The 23056-nt window shown below is 42.4% G+C and overlaps 1 protein-coding gene and 1 long non-coding RNA gene across 2 annotated transcripts in view; one reads left to right on the plus strand and one right to left on the minus strand.

Annotated features, from left to right (window-relative positions):
- The window catches only part of TMEM178B (transmembrane protein 178B), a 406020-nt gene that overhangs the window by 347324 nt on the left and 35640 nt on the right, over nucleotides 1-23056 (plus strand). The window lies entirely within an intron of this gene.
- Nucleotides 11474-16687, minus strand: LOC149459727 (uncharacterized). Its single transcript, XR_016313222.1, has 3 exons — nucleotides 16317-16687; nucleotides 14217-14274; nucleotides 11474-11624 (listed from the first exon to the last, which is right to left on the minus strand). It is a non-coding gene; the product is annotated as an uncharacterized LOC149459727 (long non-coding RNA).

The following is a 23056-nucleotide window of genomic DNA, read 5'->3' on the forward strand; positions in this document are numbered from 1 at the left end:
TTTTACATTTCTTCAGTTACTTCCTGGTTTCCTGACTAGGCAAATTATGTCATTCATTTTAGGAGCCTACAAGAGGGGAGAGAGGGTTCTCAGCTCAGCCAATGCCTGAGGTAAGGGCAGATGGATTCCAGGAAGTAAATGCTACAGGAATCATCTGTCCATACTCAAGATGGCCACTGCCATAAATGCCAGCAATTTCTCAGCAAAATAAAGCATGGAGACATGGATGGATGGGGGAGTTTTCTATGAATATTAACAATGAATTAAATAGCATTTTTGGTTTGTGGTGCTCAGATGCAGTGCAGTTCCACTATAATGGCTTTTTCTGGGTCTGAAGTATTGATGTTAGCGCTAGCAGCAGTGGCAGGAATATATATGTACGAGTATATTAAATGACATGACCTACAGTTGCAAGAAAAAGTATGTGAACCCCTTGGGATTACGTGGAGTTTTGCATGAATTGGGCATAAAATGTGCTCTGAATGTCATCTAAGTCACAACAACAGAAGAACACAGTCTGCTGAACATATTACTACACAAACATTAGATGTTGCCATGGTTTAATTGCACATAACATGTAAACATTCACAGTGCAGGGAGGAAAAAGTATGTGAGGCCCTAGCTTAATGACTTCTCCCAGAGCTAATTGGAGCCAGGAGTGAGCCAACCTTGACTCCAATCAGTGTGATGATATTGGAAGTGTTGCTGACAGCTGTCCTGCCCTTAAAAAACACACACCTGTTTTGGGTTTACTGGTTTCAAGAAGCACTGTCTGATGTGAACCATGCCTCGCAGAAAAGAGCTCTCAGAAGACCTACGATCAAGAATTGTTGACTTGCATGAAGCTGGAAAGGGTTACAAAAGTATCTCCAAAAGCCTTGATGTTCATGTGTCCACGGTAAGACAGACTGTCTACAAATGGAGAAAGTTTAGCACTGTTGCTACTCTCCCTAGGTGTGGTCGTCCTGTAAAAATGACTGCAAGAGCACAGCGCAGAATGCTGCATGAGGTAAAGAAGAATCCCAGAGTGTCAGCTAAAGACCTACAGAAATCTCTGGCACATGCTAACATTTTTGTTGACACATCTACAATAAGGAAAACATTAAACAAGAATGGAGTACATGGGAGGACACCATGGAGGAAGCCATTGCTGTCCAAAAAGAATATTGCAGCACGTTTGAAGTTTGCAAAAGAGCACCTGGATGTTCCACAGCACTACTGGCAAAATATACTGTGGACAGATGAAACCAAGATTGAGTTGTTTGGGAAGAACACACAACACTATGTGTGGAGAAAAAAAGGCACAGCACACCAACATCAAAACCTCATCCCCACTGTAAAACATGGCGGAAGGAGCATCATGGTTTTGGGCTGCTTTGCTGCCTCAGGGGCTGGACGGATTGTTGTCATTGATGGGAAAATGAATTCCAGAGTTTATCAAGACATTTTGCAGGAAAACGTACGACCATCTGTCGCCAACTGATGCTCCGCAGAGGATGGGTGATGCAACAGGACAATGACCAAAAGCATACAAGTAATTCAACAAAACAATGGCTGCAACAGCACAGAATACGCCTTCTGAAATGGCTCAGTCAGAGTCCTGACCTCAACCCGATTGAAATGCTGTGGAATGACCTTGAGAGAGCGATTCACACCAGACATCCCAAGAATATTGCTACACTGAAACAGTTTTGTGAAGAGGAGTGGTCCAAAATTACTCCAGATCGTTGTGCAGGTCTGATCTGCAACTACAGGAAATGTTTGGTTGAGGTTATTGCTGCCAAAGGAGGGTCAACCAGTTATTAAGTCCAAAGGTTCACATACTTTTTCCTCCCTGCACTGTGAATGTTTACATGTTATGTGCCATTAAACCATGGCAACATCTAATGTTTGTGTAGTATTATGTTCAGCAGACTGTGTTCTTCTATTGTTGTGACTTAGATGACGTTCAGAGCACATTTTATGCCCAATTCATGCAATACTCCACGTAATCCCAAGGGGTTCACATACTTTTTCTTGCAACTGTATGTGGTCCAATGCTTGTGGACACCCATAGGAGTTTGTTGGATATCCCACTTCAAAACTATGGGCATTAAGATTAAGTTATCCTTTGCCTTGGTGACTGTAATAGCCTTCCACTCTAATGGGAGGACGTTCCACAAGATTTTGAGGTGTGTTTGGGGAAATTTGTGGCCATTCACCAAAGATCATTTGTGAGGTCAGGTACAAATGTTGGATGTAAAGACCTGGCTCACACTTGGCATTCCATTTCTTCTTCAGGCCACTCAAGTTCCTCCACATCATACTTATCCAAACATGTCTTTATAATGTTGGCTTTGTGCACAGGAGCACAGTCATGCTGGAACAGAAACAGGCCTTCACCAAACCATTACCACAAGGTTGGAAGAATACAATTGTGTAAGATGTTTTCATATACGATAACATTTAGAGTACTCTTCACTGGGAACACCTGAATTCACTCATTTATAGGGGAGTCTGTTTTGGTCGTATAGGTGGCTGTGACAGACAGATGGCTAAAAAACTTTGGACCATGTAAGTTATCAATTCTATCTTGCACAATAGCATGCAAAGGATAAAAGTTTTCTATGGGGACTGACTGCAATTCATTCAAAAGATGTTTGGTCAAAGCTGTATCATTGACTTAAACACTCACTGGCCACTTTATTAGGTACACCTTACTAGTACTGGGTTGGACCCCCTTTTGCGTTCAGAACTGCCATCATTCTTTGTGGCATAGATTCAACAAGGTGTTGGAAACAGTTCTGAGATTTTGGTCCATATTGACATGAATTACTATTGCCTTTCTATCATCTCGAACCAGTCTGCCCATTCTCCTCTGACCTCTGACATCAGCAAGGCATTTTCATACACACATCTGCCGGATATTTCCTCTTTTTCAGACCATTCTCTATAAACCTTAGAAATGGTTGTGTGTTAAAGTCCCAGTAGATCAGCAGTTTTTGAAATACTCAGACCAGCCAGTCTAGCACCAACAACCATGCCACATTCAAAATTGCTTAAATCCCCTTTCTTCCCCATTCTGGTGCTTGGTTTGAACTTCAGTAAGTCATCTTCACCACGTCTAGATGCCTAAATGCATTGAGTTGCTGCCATGTGATTGGCTGATTAACAATTTGTGTTACCAAGCAATTGAACAAGTGTACCCAATAAAGAGGCCCGTGAGTCTGTGTACTGCTATTAAAAAGTGATAAAGTTATAAATAAAAAACATTATAAATAAAAAAATGTTAGGTTACCTTTCTCTGTGCTGTAACTGTTTAGCTTTCATCAGCTTGCAAAATGGGGCTACTAAGTCATTTTTTTCCATCTGCAGTGTCAAAGACAGCCCTTTGTGTCCCATAAACATATGCTGATCAGAGTTTAGTGTTGTTTACGGAATAATAATAGGTTAAAAACATTTATTTTTATATAATCACATTATTTATGTAGGGCCAGAGCCTGCATCATAGGGAAGCAGTAGAAGACAATATGTTTAAAAAGAATTATGTGCCACCAATTTCCCCCCCCCTCCCCATATATTCCTCATATAGTACTTCCTACTATTTATTCCATAGTAAGTGTATCCACCCATTAAAAATACAAACATACCTTTAAAAATCATGTGGAAAACTTTGATTTACAAGAACATTTGGAAGCACAGTGGCTAAATGGTTAGCACTTCTGCCTCACAGTACTAGGGTTGTTGGTTCAAATCTCAACCACGGCACCACCTGCCTGGAGTTTGCATGTTCTCCCTGTGCTTGCTTGGGTTTCCTCCAGTTTCCACCCACACTCCAAAGACAGTGCTGGTAGGTAAATTGGCCCTAGTATGTGTATGTATGAATGTGAGTTTAAGGACCTTAGATTGTACACCCCTTGAGGGTTAGGGACTGATGTAGCGTGTAAAATTGACAGCACTATATAAGTACCTGAAATAAATAATAATAAATACATAGGATTTCTGGAGCTCTTTGAATTTTTTTGAGAGGGCTCAGCACAAGTTATCCCTTTTCAGGAAGGCTGTCTCTTGTTGAAACCTTCGGACAGAGGTATATGGAGTATGTGTGTAAATTTCAGCTTGAACTACTGAGGTCTGTTAAAAAAAAGCTTTTTATAACACCAAGTAAAGAGAAACAGGACAACTTGAAAAGCAGCCTAAAGCACCAGATGCTGGTGGAATTAAGAATGCAAGATACTGTATCCATATGCAATATTTCATATACGTATTTACCTAGCCCCCCCCAATAAAGTAAAAAATATCCTTTTGCAGTTTTAGTGCTGATCAAGATAAATAATATAAATGTGCAAAACCGCTATGCATTTCCTAATGTAAACTTCTACTTCTATAATGACTTAGTTTCTTACCCATGTAGGCGCAATCAGCTCTCTTGGTCAGGATACTGAGCTGCAAGAGAGAGCAGGATGTGCATACATGGATAGGAAATGAAGCCACGCGAGCTACCGGGGCTCATTGTGAGTTTCCTGGGCAATGCATCCAACTCCTGGAATGTCTTGCTATTAGCTGGACAGAGAGGGGAGGGCAATGGATTAAGCAGCTTGAAAAGTAAGCAAGCTTTTACAAAAGGAAGGAGTGATCTCATCCTCTGTCCTACTGACGCAGACCACTGCCGTACTGACATTGTCCATTGTTCTACTGACTGACACCATCCACTGTCCACTGCCCTACTGACAGAGAAGTATGTCAAAATGTAGACAGTTTTTTCCGAAATCTTTTGAATTACCCTCTCAACATGTAAATAAAGATCTGAGATAACTCACTAGCCACTTGGAGTATCTTGGCACGCAGTGGAAGTGCAAGATGGTAGTGGGGGCCCCAGGTCAACTTTTGCATTGGGGCCCACAAGCTTCAAGCTACACCTCTGCATATTAATGTACTGAAAAAGACTGCAATACCTATGATCTTTTGGCACATGTGAAGGTGAATTAACCTTTTAAAACGTGTATCTGCAAAAATTTCAAATAAATAAATTAAAAGAAATGTATCATATCTGTATAACATGAACCCTTTGCTATGCTTTATCCCTTTAAACATGCTGCATGTATAGAAAAATATCTGTTAATCTGCCATAAATCCAGTGAGATCCTAACTTTCTGTTTGGTCTGCCTTTGCTACACTGAAATCCCAAACAGTACTGTCAGCCTGCCTGCTGGACTGCAAAACTCTACTTATCCCTGCTCCTCTCCAGATGCACATATCATACTTACCAACATTTTAGTCTTGGCCCCTGGGAAACAGCCCTTCCCATATCATAACTCAGGTCCACCCAGTGTGTTTTCATGTGTTGTAACTCAAAGATGGGTGACACTGTAATCCTGGGACATCGCCCAGGACATATCATCATCAGAACTGAGGTCCAAGATGCAGGACTGTCCCATCAAATCCAGGACAGTTGGTATCGATGATTCATTGGTTTTCTTCCCAGAAAAAACAATGCTGCTGCCTTGACCCCAAAGAGCCTGCCAGCACTGTGTTTAGAGAAAGTGCTCGAGAGATGTAGTTCTGTGGGAGTGCCTTTACTTTATCATTAGGAACGGTGCTCCCAGCAGCTGTCTTTGCAAGAATTTTACATGCCTTTTAATGGCATAGCAGGAAGCAATAAACTCTGTTCCTCACCACAAGAACAAGGTAACAGAAAAAATAATGCTTGGACATGATCTAGAGCAGGGGAAGGCTATCTTTGAGAGGTAGAGATCTACCTGAGCAATATGGACGAGATCAAAGATCAAGGCACCTATAAAACGTAAAGATGGTATGAAGAAAATTTTGAAAAATATAATGGAACATATTTCACTGTAAAACCATATATATAACCTTATCCTATCTTATAACTTAGCTTCATTGAGAAACTTGGCATTCACTTTCATTCACAATGTCTGAAGAGTGATTGGCCACTGGCTGATATGATGAGGCTTGCCTCAATTTTTGGCATACCTATTCTGTTGATTGAGTTCTGGCCTGGCTGACTGGTCTGAGATCTGGCCTGGTTGACTGGTCTGAGTTCTGGCCTGGCTGACTGGTCTGAGATCTAGCCTGGCTGACTGGTCTGATTTCTAGCCTGGCTGACTGGTCTGAGTTCTAGCCTGGCTGACTGGTCTGAATTCTGGCCTGGCTGTCTGAATTCTGGCCTGGCTAACTGGTCTGATTTCTAGCCTGGCTGAGTGGTCTGAGGTCTAGCCTGGCTGACTGGTCTGAGGTCTAGCCTGGCTGACTGGTCTGAGGTCTAGCCTGGCTGACTGGTCTGAGGTCTAGCCTGGCTGACTGGTCTGAGTTCTGGCCTGGCTGACTGATCTTAGTTCTGGCCTGGCAGTCTGGTCTGATTTCTAGCCTGACTGACTGGTCTTAGTTCTGGCCTGGCAGTCTTCTCTGATTTCTAGCCTGGCTGACTGGTCTGAATTCTGGCCTGGCTGACTGGTCTGAATTCTGGCCTGGCTGACTGGTTTGAGTTCTTGCCTGGCTGGCTGGGCTGAGTACTGGCCTTCCTGACTAAGCTGAGATTCTGTTTGGCCAACAGGGCTGGGTTCCATTCTGGCTTTACTGAGTTCTAGGATAAGTAATATGCAGAGCAGAGTATAGGGGTCAGTGGTTTACAGTGTATAGTACATTGGGCATATGAGGAAGGAGCACCTCAGCTGCCCATGATTTACTGGTAGATTGTGATTGAGAGGGACCCCTGATTGAGAGGGAGACATGAAGATTTTGGAGTAACATTTGGGTTATACTGTACCTATAGAAATCTTTTGATAAATGTGGATACAAAGCACAGGCGGTGCACACCGTGGCAGTATTTAGCCATGAGGAATTAGAATGGTCTTCACTGAGATTGTTAAGATCTGCCATGTGTGTCTCATTGGTCTATAACAATATCAGTCTAGTACTATATTTATGCCCAGCTGGTCAGTCGAGAACTCCACATATTTCAGACTGGCAGTGCTAATTCTACAATCAGTAAGTGCTTTCACTGCATCTCCTGTAACATTTCATATCAATATTTGGTACCAGTGATTGCTTTCCCCCACTGAGTTTCTACAGAATTCATATAATACATTTTTCAGACATAAATGGCCATTTAAAACCTTTTCATTTAATTCCTGAAGCCATTGCCTTTCTTTCCATCATGGACATTTAGCGTGGCATGCTATATATAATGTATATATTATTCAGTATATTCATTTTAGGAAGGAAGTATAATGGGGTTTGGTCAATGTATTTTTAAAAAGTTTACTAGCTGGTGTTAATCATTTTAGTTATAATACTAGCTTTATTTTATAAAAATAAAAAAGATGGCCTCTGCTTTATTAGGGGAATTGCAGTTGGGTGTGAATCCCCTCCTGACTCAGCTGTGTGTATAATTTTATCCCTTCTGCTCCTTCACAGTATAGCAGTTTTTTCGAGATACATAAAGCTGGCCATACATTATACAATTTTTATGATCAATTTCCTTTAGATTTACCTTCAACTATGTAATGCAAGGGTATGGCTTATTGCATACAAATTCAAAGTGTTTAGGTTTGACCTCATCTTATACAATTTTCCTTTATATTTACCAAAACCATATAAGAAAATTGTATAATGTATTGCCAACCTAACGCAAGTGTTGTTTTGTGAAACATGTCACCTGCTGGATGCAATTGGAGTATTTTAAATATCAAAGTGGACCTATCATCAGAAATATTTATTTATGGTAAATGCATGCATGTTAAAGCCTAATTGTGTTGTTAAACTAATTCCTCTTCTCTTAGTAGAAATCTTCCTCAATCCATGATTTCCCAACCACCGCCATCTTTCTCTTTCAGTGTGGTTGAGTTAATACAAATAATTGGCTGTCACAGGTTCTCATCAAGAGAGCCTGATTATTCCCTCCCTTTCTGCCCAGGTGATCCTTACTACAGCTTCTATGAATGAAACGGGATCTATGACGGGAGGGGGTGGATCTATCAATCATTCACCTGTCCTCCATTCTTGGATTCTGTTTCACTCATTGAAGCTGTAGTACTACTTTTATGAATGGAGCAGCTAGGCAGAAAGAGGAATCGGCACAAGGCACACATCCTACTGACTGTACATTTTTTCCCTTCTGTTGATTTTTCTGTTTTTGTATGTATGTGTAAGTGTAAAACAGGTATTTATTACCTCTCACAGATTTCACAGTACTCCCTTTGGCAAGGGATTCATCTGCTTTTCTCTAGAAGGATGGAGCCACCTTTGTTCAGGCATCATCCAGTATCACCATCTACTTCCTGGACCAAGGTGCCAGCTCATAGGACAATCATGTAACTCCTAGTGCCTGTGCAGTTCTTGGCTGTGTTCACAAATGTCTGACACAGATCATCCCTACTGCCGCCTCCCAACCTCTGACTTGCTACAAAGTTTCAATGTTTGCAATCTGATCACTGGGGGAGAGAAAACTGAGGTTGGCTATATAATGACTGAAGGGTTATATATGTGACATGTTATGCTAATTTATGTTGTTTCATGGGTAATAAAACATTCCTGGTTATTAGGTTCTCGTGCCTCTAACCATGAAACAAGTGTGGAAGAATTGTAAGACATTAGCACCTGTGCGTGAGCATTCCTTCTTCTCAGCAGTAGGCCTGAAGTTGAAAAAGTTGATCCTTTAGTAAGAAAGTGAAACCAGATTGGGGGGATTATCACAAGGCTTTTCCATGTAGAAAAAGAGGTAACATAGGGCACCTTGTGGTGTATGCTCTTAGGCAGGGTTTTTAAAAGATTAATAGGGCTGACAGGTTGGCTTTAAGGTTGGCGAGGCATAATAAAACTTGCAGGCTCACCATACATCGGCATGCAGTAGAAGCCCTCTTTGAAATCCCAGCCTGTGTTCAGTACATTAGGTAACTATTCTTCCTCCTGCGCTTCATGCAATATAGATGGATGTAAAATATTCACAAGCGACTTCACAGTTTGTGCAGCGGTGGCCTCTGCTCTCTCTGGCGCTCCACTCTGTATCTAGTTAAAGCAGCAGGAATGTACAGACAGCGGATGATACACTTTTGTTATCTGACAAATCGTATATATTCTGTGTTGTAGATTACAGTTCACAAAAGTAGAGCTTTTAAATCCCAACTCCAATGTTCTTAAAGTCCCCTCATCACCAGACCATTCATTTCAATAAAAATCTTCAAATAAGATTATATGCTTTTTAATTACATGTAAAAGCCTCCCTTTTGTAGATATTTAAAACCCCTGAGACTGCTTTTGGGAGTCATCTTGGATGCAATGGCAGCAGCCCCAGCAGACTTGGAGCTGTCACTCAAGTAACACTCTATAGCAGTGGCCTCCAAACTGTGGCCCGGGGGCCAGATACAGCCCCTTGCTTGCTTTTATCTGGCCCTTGGGGCACAATTCCTCCCACTGACACCACTGATGGGGAACAATTCCTCCCACTGACACCACTGATGGGGAACAATTCCTCCCACTGACACCAATGATGGGGCACAATTCCTTCCACTGACACCCAACAATGGGGCATAATTCCTTCCACTGACACCAAAGATGGGACATTGTCTTTACCGCTAATGCTAGGACCTTTTCTACTTCCAATGGCCATAGTCTGGCCCCCTTAAGTCTGAAGGACCGTAAACTGGCCCCCAGTTTAGAAAGTTTTGAAACCCCTGCTCTGTAGTATTCTCCTATACTCCTCCCCCAGCAGCTACAAAAAAGGTTATATATGAAGGAGAGGAGCTGGCCCAGTACAGACAGTAATTTGACACTCCCAAAAGATGAGAAGGCTATGACATGTAATGAGGGAGGGGGCTGTGCTAGGGAATTAACTATTTGTCTAGTAGTCATATCTTCCAGTAAGTTCAGAGGCATGTTGTAATTTTAAATGCTTACTTGCAGTATTATTCCTTTCCATTAATTATTTTTATTTAAAAATAATTATTGGAAAGGAATAACACTGAAAGTAAGCATTTAAAATATTTACTCTCTCTGTGATTTCGCCTGCAATCATTTAAGTTGTTGACAGAGTCTCTTAAAATTTTTTTTAAATGATAGAACACGCATTGTTACAATAAAATTTATTCCGCTGCAATACTCACCTCCTCTCCCACGATTTCCTCCACAGACTCCCTTGCCTGCCACCCATTTTCATTCAACCCACTTCCTATGAGCCCAAGGTGTCAAGGACCCTGGGGGATGCCACCAGGCCACCCTGGACCCACAGTAGAATATTTCAAAGAGCATCAACCCTTAAAGCATTTAGGGAAAGAAGGGGGTTCATGACGCCACTCAACCAGACCACAGACACCCATATGTCTACAGTTTTTAAAGTGTGCAAGGGTAGCTCTGGGGTGATGGGGAACAGGGAAACGGCAAAGGAGACTTTTTATTTTACATTATTGCTTATTTCCCTTTACTGTGCCCAGATGACACCATTAAAATATGTCCCTTGAGGTTTGAACTATGGTGGCACTCAGTTTCAGAGAGTGACAAATACCCCTTCACTTTGTCCCTAAACTTTTGCTGGCCAGTCTGAACTGTCTGTCGGCATCAGTCACAATAGTGTCCTTCCTCGGACTGCTGACAGTTTAAAGTTTTTTTAAAGTATAAATACAATATATATATATATATATATACAGTATTTTTTTTTATAAGAAATATGTTATACTAACCTGCTCTATGCAACAGAAAAGAACAGAGTGGTCCCGATCCTCCTCTATTTGAGTCCATCACTGGCACTCCTCTTTTTCTTGGTGTGCCACCATATGAAGTCACTTCCGATTTTGGCACATCTGCAGGCCCATTCCTGAGTCACTCTGCCTGCATCCATAGACAAACAGTGCGACTCTGCCCCCACCCAAATGGATCCCGCTGTGCTCAGCAAAGCCTTTGAGAGCGGCTAGAAGAGGGGAGAACCACTGCAGAAGGGCACAGCAATGGATCAAGTAAGGGCTCAGGTAAGTATTGGGGGGGTGAGGGGGTGATACTAATCCCTAAAAGGTTTAGGCTTTAGAACCACTTTAAAAGGAAGGAGAAATTCAGGATGGGAAGGCAACCTACTCAGTAACTTTTAATTGCTACTGATAGTAACTTAGAGTTTTGGTTTTGGCAGTAGAGCTGATAGGGGGGATGTGTTTGATTTTTTCTGTAGCTTCGAATACACTGTACCAAGAATTGTAAGGAATTTTTCCATGTGATTCTTTTCTGACAGCAAGTGTTAGTTTGGCTTTAGTAGTAAGTGTGGAATATATGAGAAGCATTTAAAGAAACAAAAAGGCATTTTATTTTTCATACAATTAATTGCAGCTTCTAACCCTCTTTTTGCGGGGACTGCTCATCAGTTGGATTAAATCCACATATCCAGCTTTCGTATTCAACGCCCACCCTCCCTAACCTAATCTATAAATGTACACTGTACGTAAACCAAATCACTAAAACCTCATATAAGCTTAAAAGACACAAATTAATGCAGTTAGCTTTCTATTTTTAATTACAAGTAGTATAAACACCTAAATTTGATGAGCCTCTTGTAGTCCCTGTATGTAGCAGACTTCAGATTGGTAGTGGGAGAATCAGCACAAGAAGCCAGTAAGTTCAAGCAGCATGCTTATCGTAGGAGAGAGCTGAAAAACAAAGAGGTGAAGTCACCACTGTGCGGCTTCTCCTTTCACTGTTCAGTCAAGGCTGAGGGTGAGTCCAGTATGACCTTGGCTCAGAGGTAACAATTTATTGATACAAGCTATAAGACTGAGGACATATAATGGCAAAAAAGTACTGCAGGTGAAATCTCTGATTTTGTTGTTTTATCATTTAGTGAGCTATTAATTTTTATCTTTTAACTTTAGCTGTATTTTTACATTTTTTACTGAATGTTTTACTTACCCTCAGCATAAACTCTGCATTTATACTTCTCTGGTTTATCGATCTTCCCTCTAACTCAAGTTGTCCTTGTCTTTTTCCACCTCCATTGCCAGTCCCCTATCTCTCCCCTCTATGTTTTCTTGCCATTGGCCTCATTCCCCTTCTCACAAAAGGAAAAAAATGCAATTTCATGCCTAATGCATTTTAAGATTCCATCAGGAAGTTTGGTCTTTGATCAGCGGGACAAGCGTCACGCTGGGCTCCTTTTTGCTGGCAAAATGCAATTCCCTTAATTAACACAGCGTGTCTGTTTATCGCTAAATAGAATCAAGCTGAGCCCTATTCATTTCACTGCTCTAGACCCCTGTTAGCCAGATCTGCACCAGAAAAAGAAGAAAAATTGCTGGGAAGTTCTGTACATTTTGTACCCTGAAAGTCTGCTTTTATTCTAACCTCTAACTGGGGTGCAGAGTTCAGACAGACTGGTTTCAACTGGACCAAAATCCCTACATGTAGCTGGTATTTTTGTCACATGTGAAATGACAATGATGTAGAACACTAGGAAACTATGTTAAAATTCCTTTATAGTTTTAGATATGTGCTGCTTTTATGAAATGGAAAAAAGTGAATAATCATCAACTTTGTCCCTTTCCATTTGAAGTGGAACTATAGGCAAAAGCAAAAAATTACATATCATGCAGTCTGTCAATAGCATTAAAACAGCAAATTTTGTTTTTATTAATTTCCCCAGTGACATAATTGTATTGCTCATTGATCCTGCCAGTGTATCCATTGATTTTCAACTTCCTGTAATAGGGTGACAATGCTGTTCTTTCTGCAGTAAAATCACTGCAGTGTTGTCACCCTATGGACACAGTAGTCTAAAGAAGACATGTTGTTTAGACGTTGCACACAGTAGTCTAAAGAAGACATGTTGTTTAGACGTTGCACACAGTAGTCTAAAGAGGACATGTTGTTTAGACAGTAGTATACAAGGATCTGTTCTAGCTAGCAGTATCAACAAGCACAATGGTCAGGGTCTGCATTAGCCTGACATGCCCACTGCACAATGCTCCACTCATCAGTGATCATGAGCAGCTCTGTTGAGTGAAGCACTGAGCAGAGAGATTGTCAGGCCACTGCAAACCCAGATGGTTGTGCTCAGTGTTGACCAGTGGTCTGAAACTGCGGCATTCTTAAAGAGCGCAAATGGGTATTTTAACTTTTGCTGCAGCATGAATAATAGTTTAATGATTACACTATATACCAAAAACAATGTGGACACTCCTCCAAATGATTGAGTTCAGCTGTTTCCACTGAAGGGTACTGTTGATACTACAGCATACAAATACATTTTATACATTTTTTGTGTGCTTCCAGTCTTGTAGTAATGGTTTGGGGAAGTCTCTTTTCTGCTCCAGCATGACTGTGTCCTTGTGTACAAAGCTAGCTCCATAAAGACATGGTTTAATGAGTTTGGCGTGGAGGAACTTGAGTGTCGTGCATAGAGCCTAGACCTCAACTCTACTGAACACTATTGGGATGAATTGAAACACAAATTGTGAGCTAGATCTTTTTATCCAACATCAGTACCTGACCTCACAAATTCTTTTCTGACTAATTGGGCACAAATTCCCACAGAGACACTCCGCTATCTTGTGGAAAATCTTCCCAGAAGAGTGAAGACTCTCATAAATCCATATTAATGGCCATGGTTTTGGAGTGGGATGCCCAACAAGCTTACATAGGTATTATGTTCACATTTGTGATCATATAGTGTATGTTAACAGGCTTACTGGATGGATAAACTATAAACTCCACTGGGAAAATTTGGAACACAGATTGTGAGCTGGGTCTTCCTATTCAATAAATGCTCATTTAGCAAAATGTACTGAAGACACACAGACACAATAAAAAAACTTGTGGAAAGCCTTCCCAGAAGAGTGGAAGCTCTTCTAACTACAAAGAGTAGTCCAATTCTTTGTAAATGTCTATGGTTTTGGAATGGGAAGTTCAAAAAGATCATAGAGATCATAGAGATGAGATCACCAGTGGGCATCTTTGGTACCTATCGTCTGCTTGTGTTTCCCTGCTGTTTCAGGAAAACGCTTCAGTGCCAGCTTTTGGGTCAGGTCTGACCTTAGTAAACCTATTACCCCATCTTTAAATCTAAATAAGAATGTGTTAGCAGTCATTAGACAGGGATAATAATCACATTCCTTGACATTCAGATGACCACTATAAGGATAGATCAAAAATCTCTATAAAAACAGTAATGAAAAACAAAAAAGCTACATGAGGTAAAAAAAACTTTTTGCCAAATGTTGCAATAATAGAGCAAAATTTAGACTTACTCAGAATAGAATGTAGATTTCCTCCAAAATGATTGCTTGATTTCATTGGCTCCTGAACCTTGATTGACAGAAAAAGGAATATCACCTAATCAGATAACCACTATAAGGAAAATTCAAAAATCTCTATATAAAAACAGTAATGAAAAACAAATAAAAAAAGTTACATGAGAAAAAAAACTTTTTGCCAAATGATGCAATAATAGAGCAAAATTTAGGCTTATTCAGAATAGAATGTAAATTCCCTCCAAAATGATTGCTTGATTTCATTGGCTCCTGAGCCTTGATTGACAGAAAAAGGAATATCACCTAAACAGGGTAGTATGAATGATTACTGCTGTAAGAAAAAAAAAAAAAAACAATAATCACACTTGAAAAACCACTCGACAATTTACCTGGAAGTGACAAATGACAAGTAAACCTTCATGGGTAGCTAATTTGTAGAGTGATAAGCCTAATTAAAACATCAATTCGTAGCAGAGAAAATGGATCCTGCAGTAGACTACAAGTGCTATTAAAGTGTATGCAAGCCCTACCAATAAACATCTGTTTGTATTGCTCCTTTTCGGTCTGCTAAATATCCCATTGAAAGTTTTATATGAGTTCAATAGGTGTTAAAAAAATACCCGCTGATCCTGCCAAAAACCTACTGAGCTGATAACCTGCTGTCCTCTCTGCCTGCACTACACCCTTATCAGTTACATTGTTCCTAGCAATCTATATGTGCTGCAGAACACCGCTTGCCTATATAGAAATAGGAAGAGATAGCTGGACCACCACACACCTCGCATGGCCCGAGAGGTTAACAGGTAAAAGCAGCCTTGGCTTGGATGAATAGAGCTGAGGCTGCTTTTACCTGCTAACCACTCGGGTTGGACGAGGCGTGCGGCGGTCACACTGTCTCTTCCATCTTCTATTCTTTTTGTTTACAAACGATTTTATTTTTCAAGAAAGCATTACAGCTTCAAACAATACATAAAAACAGAAACAAGGCACAACTGAAATGTGCATGTCAGAAAGTACAATCATGTAAGGTAAAAGAAAAAGAAGAAAGAAAGAGAAAAAAACTACACATATTGCCCATGTACACAAGTACATGGGCAATATGAATAGAAAGGTATACAGAATTATTCAGCTACTGACAGAGTAACTCAATCAATCAAAACATGGGTGTTTCTTAATCATGTATTAAATGCCTATGAGTCTTCCAAATTTCCCATTTTCTATCAAATAAGTGCATCTTGTCCAGTAAAGTGTAATGAATTCTTTCCATGAGCATCACAGCATCAATCCTATGCAGAACAGAAGCCAATAGTACTGTGAGGGACTTCCAGTGGAGGGCAATAGCCCATAGGGTGGATATACAAATGGGGTGGAGTAGCCTCATAACCTCAGTCTGAACTCCTGGGATATGGGCTCCCAGTAGGCAGGACTGCAGTCAGATGCATCGGAGCCCCTGCCATTGCAGAAGCCACCAAAAAGATCCTACGCTACACCAAAGACAGGTCCAACATGTATGCACCAGAGTACCTGCAAGGCCGTAGCCACGAAAACATAGGTTAGACATGTTTGGATACAAGACATGTAGTCTGGATGGGGTATAATACCATCTGGTTAATACCTTGAGGGCTGTCTCACAGACCGAAAGGGATATGGAGCTCTTACATATGTTATCCACCATGGAATTCCAGTCCTCATCCTTTCATCTTCTATTGTACAGCATACTTGGGGGCTGTATGAACCGTTCCCCAGCCTACACACTCACTATTCACGCAATTCATCTGACTTTGTTAGCCTGAGCAGGGGCCATTAAGCATTTACTGAGGGTCACCTCTTGCCTATGTTATGAAGTAGAGGAGAGGGGCAGGTGTTCTGTAGTCCCACCCTAGGGTGACAGCACTGCCCTTTAATAAATACAGCACAGTGATTATGCATTGTCACACTAGGACAGGAAGTGGGTTACTGGCAGGATCACCAGGTAAAAAAAAATGAAAAAAGCCTGAAAAAAAGAAAAATAGTGCAGCCACCATATTAAAGTAGAACTAAACTATATCTGAGCACCACAAAATTAAAACACAGTTTTATTATTCAAATCAAACTCACCCATCCATCCATGTCTCCATGCTTTATTTTTTGAGAAATCACTTAGCATTTCTAACCATGGCCATCTTGAGTTAGGGCAGATGATTCATGTAGCATTTACATCCTGGAATCCATCTACCCTTAGCTCAGGTATGCAGGCAAGAGGGTGTGCTTAGCTGAGAAAGCACCTCCTCCGCTCCTCCAGATGAAAGACATCATTTTGGCCTAGGCCAGAAACCAGGAAGCAACTGAAGAAATTAAAATTAAATATAAAAAAGTAAACATAATAAAATAGTTAATGTTTGCTGAGAGAGTTTAGTTCTGCTTTGAGGGCTAGATAGAGTGGGGGCAAAAAACAGGATAAGATGATGTGGAATGGGATGTGGGATGTGGATGGGGCTTGCTTAGAAGAGAGGGATCCTAGGGTGGGTGTGATTTTTAAAAAGCAGATAGGAGGAGGCAGAGCAGTGACATATGTCAGGCCCAACCACAGACTATAGAAAGTGCTGTCTCTTTTCTTACAATATGCAGCCATACAGCACAGCAGAGATGAAAGGATCAAAAGATCCTACATGCTGTTTTACAGACCTTCTTTCCCATGAAGCAGTTCCTATACACAGGCTACAACTGTTCACGTGGAGTTGTCTTTTAAGGAGTTAATAAAAAGATTCTCCTTTGAGGATGCTTTTTTCCCTTTTCTTTTTAACTCATTTCTATTTATATGCAGATGCCCCGTCTTTTTTCTTTCTCTCCTTCTCCTGCACAGGCCACTGGAAAAGACAACTTCAATTTAAATGTTAATACGAGACAAAACTTCAAAATGGAGCCTTTGGCAGGGGTTGCAGGGAAAGCCGGACTGCCACTGTTTAATATATTTTTTTTAATTCTCTTTACTTTCTATTAAACAGCACTTTGAGTAATCGAAGCACACCTTGCCTGCAATCCAGAGTTTTATTTAAGGCCGCCGCAAACGACTGGAGATGGACTGCTTTTATGTAGAATCAATGGACAGGGCAGATATGCAAAACCGTTCTGTTGTGGCTTTGACATAGCTGTCCAAACACACCTAGACATGCGGCTGATGCAGGGAGGAAAGGCACACGAATGAAAATTAGATGACCCTTTAATCCAGAGGATCTTTACATCGCAATGTGTAATAACTATGTTCCATAATATTAGAGAAGATGGAATTTTGCTATCTAAAGCCTCAGTTCTGAATGAATATCTTATGTGCTTTTTTAAATGTTTTTACAGGTCAACATAATTGTATTCCTGCATATATCTTATCAAAGTACCATTTTTCTTACATTTTTCTCATGGTATTCATTCCAGAAGCCTTAGTTTTGTAAATAACTGATTTTATTGTGTTTGATTTTTCATTATTTAGGGTTCATATATACTAACATGTCATAGCTAATGTGTTGTGACATGCACGCTGACGTGTTGTAATTGTGATACTGTGTTGCAGTGCCATTCATTTTGAAAGGCAATCCACCTGTGTTGCAGTGCACTGCATCCATACGGCAAGAAAAGGGGTCATATCTGATTTGTGGCATGTTGGGGTGCTTTGGCAACGCATCCATTTTAATGGGCTGCCTTAACACAATGCAGGTTAATGCGTGTCACAGTACACAAAAAATGTAAATGGGTTCTTAAAGCCAAATTGATCTTACATTTTAACTGCTTCTCGTCCGCACTATAGCATAAGTACTGCTACGGGGCAGCATGGGTGCGCAAAATCATGTATATGAGGCCACCGTTCACGGCCTCGACTGTCAAACACCGGGTCTCGGCCGGTAATTACTCTCCCGTGCCCAGTGATTGCTGAGCATCTCCGAAGGGGGGGAGAACTGTTGTAAACAAAACAGTTCTCTCCCCTGTCAACTCCTGCACACTGCTTTGCATGGCTGTGATAAGCACAGTCATGCAAAGCAGTGTGTTTGCAGTGAAGCACAAACACAGCCCAGCAGGGGCGGGCTGACAACTCATGGGGCCCCCGGGCAATAGGGGATCATGGGGCCCCTGTGTCCTTGCCCAAACTCAAAAAAGCCTATGAAAAAGGTACCAGGGGCATCTCATGGGGCCCCCTACTGACCCCGGGCCCTCGGGCAGTGCCCGAGTTTCCAAATGGTCAGTCCGCCCCTGCAGCCCAGTATGTAAAATGGCAAACAGTCAACCCTTTGATTGCCCCACATGTTATCCCCTTCCTGCCCAGTGTCATTAGTACAGTGTCAATGCTTTTTATTACCACTGATCACTGTATTGGTGTCACTGGGGATGTCCGCGACACCAAGTCAGTTCCCCTCAGTGTCAGAATGCCTGCCACAGTCCTGCAGTCCTGCTATAAGTCGCTGATCACCGCCATTACTAGTAAAAATGTTTAAAAAAATCTGAATACTGTATTTCTACCACCATTTGTATACGTTATAACTTTCACGTATACCAGTTTACATGTATTGGGTTTTTTTTTTAGCAAAGACATGTAGCAGAATACATTTTGGCTTAAATTTATGACGAAATTAGATTTTTTACATTTTTTTACTAGACATGTTTAATAGCAAAAAGTCAAAAATACTGTTTTCTCAAAATTGTTGGCCTTTTTTTTAATAGCGCAAAAAATAAAAAACACTGGCGTTCAAATACTACTGAAAGAAATCTCTATTTGTGGGGAAAAAATTACGGAAATTGCATTTGGGTTCAGCATTGTATGACCGTGCAATTGTCAGTTAAAGTAATACAGCGCCGTAACACAAAAAAAGGCCTGGTCAGGAAAGGGGGTGTGACGGTCCCCCTTGCTCATCCCTTCCTCCCCCCTCACTCGCCTTTTATCAACCCTTCCCTCCCCCTTTCAGATTCCTCACGTCCTGCATCAGCCTGTGCAGGACAGGAGGAAACGCCCCCTGTGGTGCGGGTAGCACCTCTCCTCTGTGAAGCCGCCGAGGAGTCGGACACCCCACTGGGAATCCCCGGAGCAGGCCGCCAGGGTGTCTCCGTGCGACCACCCCCCCCCCCGGCGGGTGCAGCGCGGGCACAAGGCTTCCCGCACTTTGCGCCCGCTGGAGACAAAGGCCGTGCTCCCTGAAGCGCGGCCAGAGTGAGAGTGGCGTGCCTCGTTGCCGAAGCGTCCTGCTCTGGCTTAAGAAGGCCGCAGCGGGACCCAGCCCGTGTTGTTGGTCCCTGGTCACGCTGTGAGTCGCTGCTGGGAGGTCTACGCTGAGGCCAGACCCCCACAGCCAGACCCTGCTGAGCACTCTGCTGATCCCTGTGGCTAAGGTTACCTTCCGCTATCTGCTGCCTGCTGTGTGTGCCCAGAAGTAGTCTGCCAGTTACCCACTGTGTGCCACGGAGTACCGCTACCTGCCGCCTGCTGTGTGTGCCCAGAAGTACTCTGCCAGTTACCCGCTGTGTGCCACGGAGTACCGCTACCTGCCGCCTGCTGTGTGTGCCCAGAAGTGCTCTGCCAGTTACCTGCTGTGCGCCACAGAGTACCGCTACCTGCTGTCTGCTGTGTGTGCCCAGAAGTACTCTGCCAGTTACCCGCTGTGTGCCAAGGAGTATCATTACCTGCTGCCTGCTGTGTGTGCCCAGGAGTACTCTGCCAGTTACCCGCTGTGTGCCAAGGAGTACCGTTACCTGCTGCCTGCTGTGTGTGTCCAGGAGTACTCTGCCTATTACCCGCTGTGTGCCAAGAAGTACTCTGTCTGTTACCCACTGTGTGCCAAGAAGTACTCTGCCCGCTACTCGCTGTGTGCCAAGGAGTACCTTTGCCTGCTATCCGCTGTGTGTTCCAAGAAGTGCTCTGCCTGTTACCCGCTGTGTGCCAAGAAGTTCTTTACCCGCTAACCACTGTGTGCCAAGGAGGACGTTCGCCCGCTATCCGCTGTGCATGCCAGAGGTGACTCCTGCCTAAACTGTGAGTGCCCCTATTCCCCCTGCCTGGACTGTCCGTGAATCTCCCTATTTTCCCTGCTTGGACTGTCCGTGAATCCCTCTATTACCCTGCCTGGACTGGCCCCATTGAATGCCCCTATTTCCCTGTCCGGGCAGCCCCGTCGAACACTCATACCTTTTATGCCTGGATTGCCCCCGGAACCTCCCTATTACCCTTGCCGGACTTGCCCGCTTGGATTAATACTTGCTCGGGCCATCGCTACCCAAATCGCCCTATCGTTGGCCGGATTACACTAGTTTTGGGCTCCGCCCCTCTCTTCCCCTTTTTAGGGTACCCGGACGCTACCTTCCTACCCTGATTGAGTGTCTCCCATATATCAATAAAACTTTCTGTGTTTATCATCCTCCGCGTGTGTTCTGTCCTGCCTACGCTTCCGTCACAGGGGGGTAAATCCTCTGGAGGGCAAGTGGTTAAATCAGCTTATAACAATACAGGTGCAACAAAAAAAGAGGTGTAAGAAGTCTTACTGATCATTTTCTTTAGAATGCAGCCGCAGCTTCAGTAGTAAAGCCTGTCCCCTTCCAGGATGCTGCAGAGTGGGACCCTTGAGCTATGTGTAGAAGCAGTGGTCTCTTTGCAGAGGCCCCCCGTGTTGAGTTTAAGTTAGTGCAGTACTTATGATATTAACAGCACAGCACTGCACTGCAGTCCTGTCTCTATCAGCCTGAGCGCAGCAGTTCGGAACTACTAGAGGCTCCTCCTTGACCACCACATACAACTTTTCATGTGCCCAATGCACACGACCATTACAGGAGTGACATTGGGGCTGTTGGCTGAGGTCTTTACTGTGGGGGATATGGGCTTATGGGGTATTTGTACTGGTAGGAGGGGGTAATCTTTGGTTGTATTCTGTGCCGTGTCCTGTGTGTTACCACTCCTAAAAGTGCACTGTGAGTCGGCTCAGGTTTTCATTTTTCTTGTGGCCCTCTAAGCCCTTTCCAATGTTAGTTTTATTTGATCACACCCACAATTTGGAGCCACATGCCACTTTATTCCTTCATTTCTTTTTTACTGTGCATACATACTGTATGTATGTGTGTGTGTCCACATGGGGTGTTGAAAAATAATTGACCTTGAGTGTCAGATATGCTTGGTTCACCACTGGCCATGACAATTACTGTGATTCTCAGGGCCAGATCTAGCCTATCTGATCTGGGGGTGCAGTAAAAAATTAGGGGGCATAATGTCAATAGTATTCCCTGTTCACTCGGCATGCTTCTGTAACACTGAACCCAGACAACCCAGAAGTAACGTCTGAAAGGTAGTGCAGCGGTGGTTCAGGAGTGAACAGGGAATGCTAGTGTGTATCAGACTGTCAATAGATCAAGATGATTAAACAGAACCTGTGCACCCTGGTGTTCCTATCAGAGACCCTCCTTACATTGGAAATCTGTGGAAATCCACAGAGTTCCCCCTTACATCAGGGTTTTTATAAGGGTTCTCTCATATCATTTGTCCCCATCATAGTGCCCCTTTACATAAACTGTCCTCATCAGAGTTCCCCCTACATCTATTACCCCTCCTCAGAGTGCCCCCTTACATTAACTGTCCCCATTAGAGTGCCTCCTTACATCAAATGTCCCCATCAGAGTGCCCTCTTACATCTTTTTCAATTATCAGAGTGCCCACTCACATCAAATGCTCCTCTCAGAGTCTTCTCTTTGTCAACTGTCCCCATAAAGTCTCATGGATTAATGGAAGCACTCTAAGAGATTTGGAGGTGCACAACTAAAATCTGGAGTGGGCACAGCCCACCCCAACACCCACCTAGATCTGAGCCTGGTGATTCTCCACTGCCACAGGAATTGACCATACATACTTACACTGGTCCAATGTAGCTATGCAAAAAAAGCCATACCTAAACTTCAACTTTAAAGGGTCAGTAGATGTCTGCTTTAACCCAGCTGCAGGATCAGCATTATAAGTAACATCAGACAACAATCATTAGCTGAACATGCCACAAATATTGAACTTGCAGTAAAGTGAAAACATTTAACTGGTAGCGGCTTATGTATCAGATGTAGTGTCAGCTTATCTTCAGTCATTTGTTCTGCAGATTTTTTTTTTTTTTACGTGGGTGCTGTACAAGGTAACAAAAGACACAAAGATGGTTTAATGGACACCCCAACAGCTGTACATGTGTACATCTGTGATAAGATTACCGAGGAGCTGCTATGCTGTAGCACACGGCTAAGTTTTATGGGAACCATTACATTGATTTGTATAGGTTACAGTTAAAGGATAAAGGGCAACATTGTGATATAATAAAAATCAACTGTTCTGTTGCTCCTCATATCTGATCAAGCCATTCTTAGCAGATAGTAGGCCCAAAACAACTTCTTCTTTTATGTTTCTTTTATATGGGCTCACCACCAATACACTGTGTTTTTTACCCATTTTCCAATGCTTTTTGCAGTGTGTTTTTGCACACGCATTTTTGCCATGTTTTTGCTGCATTTTGCATTTTCTTAACTTTTTTTTTGTCTAAGGGGAATTGTTTTTGTTGTTGGGCAGAATATAAATGCAAAATTAACTCTATTGCAGCAAAAATGCTGCTTTTTGCTTTAAAAAAAGTCCCTGACCCTTTCCAAAAATGTAGCAGCACAAAAAGCATAGATGTGAACATGTCCAATAGGAAACCATGTTAAATGGACTGTTTTGTGTTTCTGCAAAAAGCACTAAAAAACGCATTGGTGTGAACCAGGCCTTACCTGGAAACCGCTTGTTCCCGCTGGAGGTTGGGTGCTTCAAGCATACATGGGATGCTGGGAATGCATTCTTTGATATAGCTTTTTCTGTGTTTGAAGAT

The sequence above is a fragment of the Staurois parvus genome, unplaced genomic scaffold (assembly GCF_062004578.1).
Source record: "Staurois parvus isolate SC_StPar_1 unplaced genomic scaffold, SC_StPar_1.0 ptg000249l, whole genome shotgun sequence".
Classification (NCBI taxonomy): Eukaryota; Metazoa; Chordata; class Amphibia; order Anura; family Ranidae; genus Staurois; species Staurois parvus.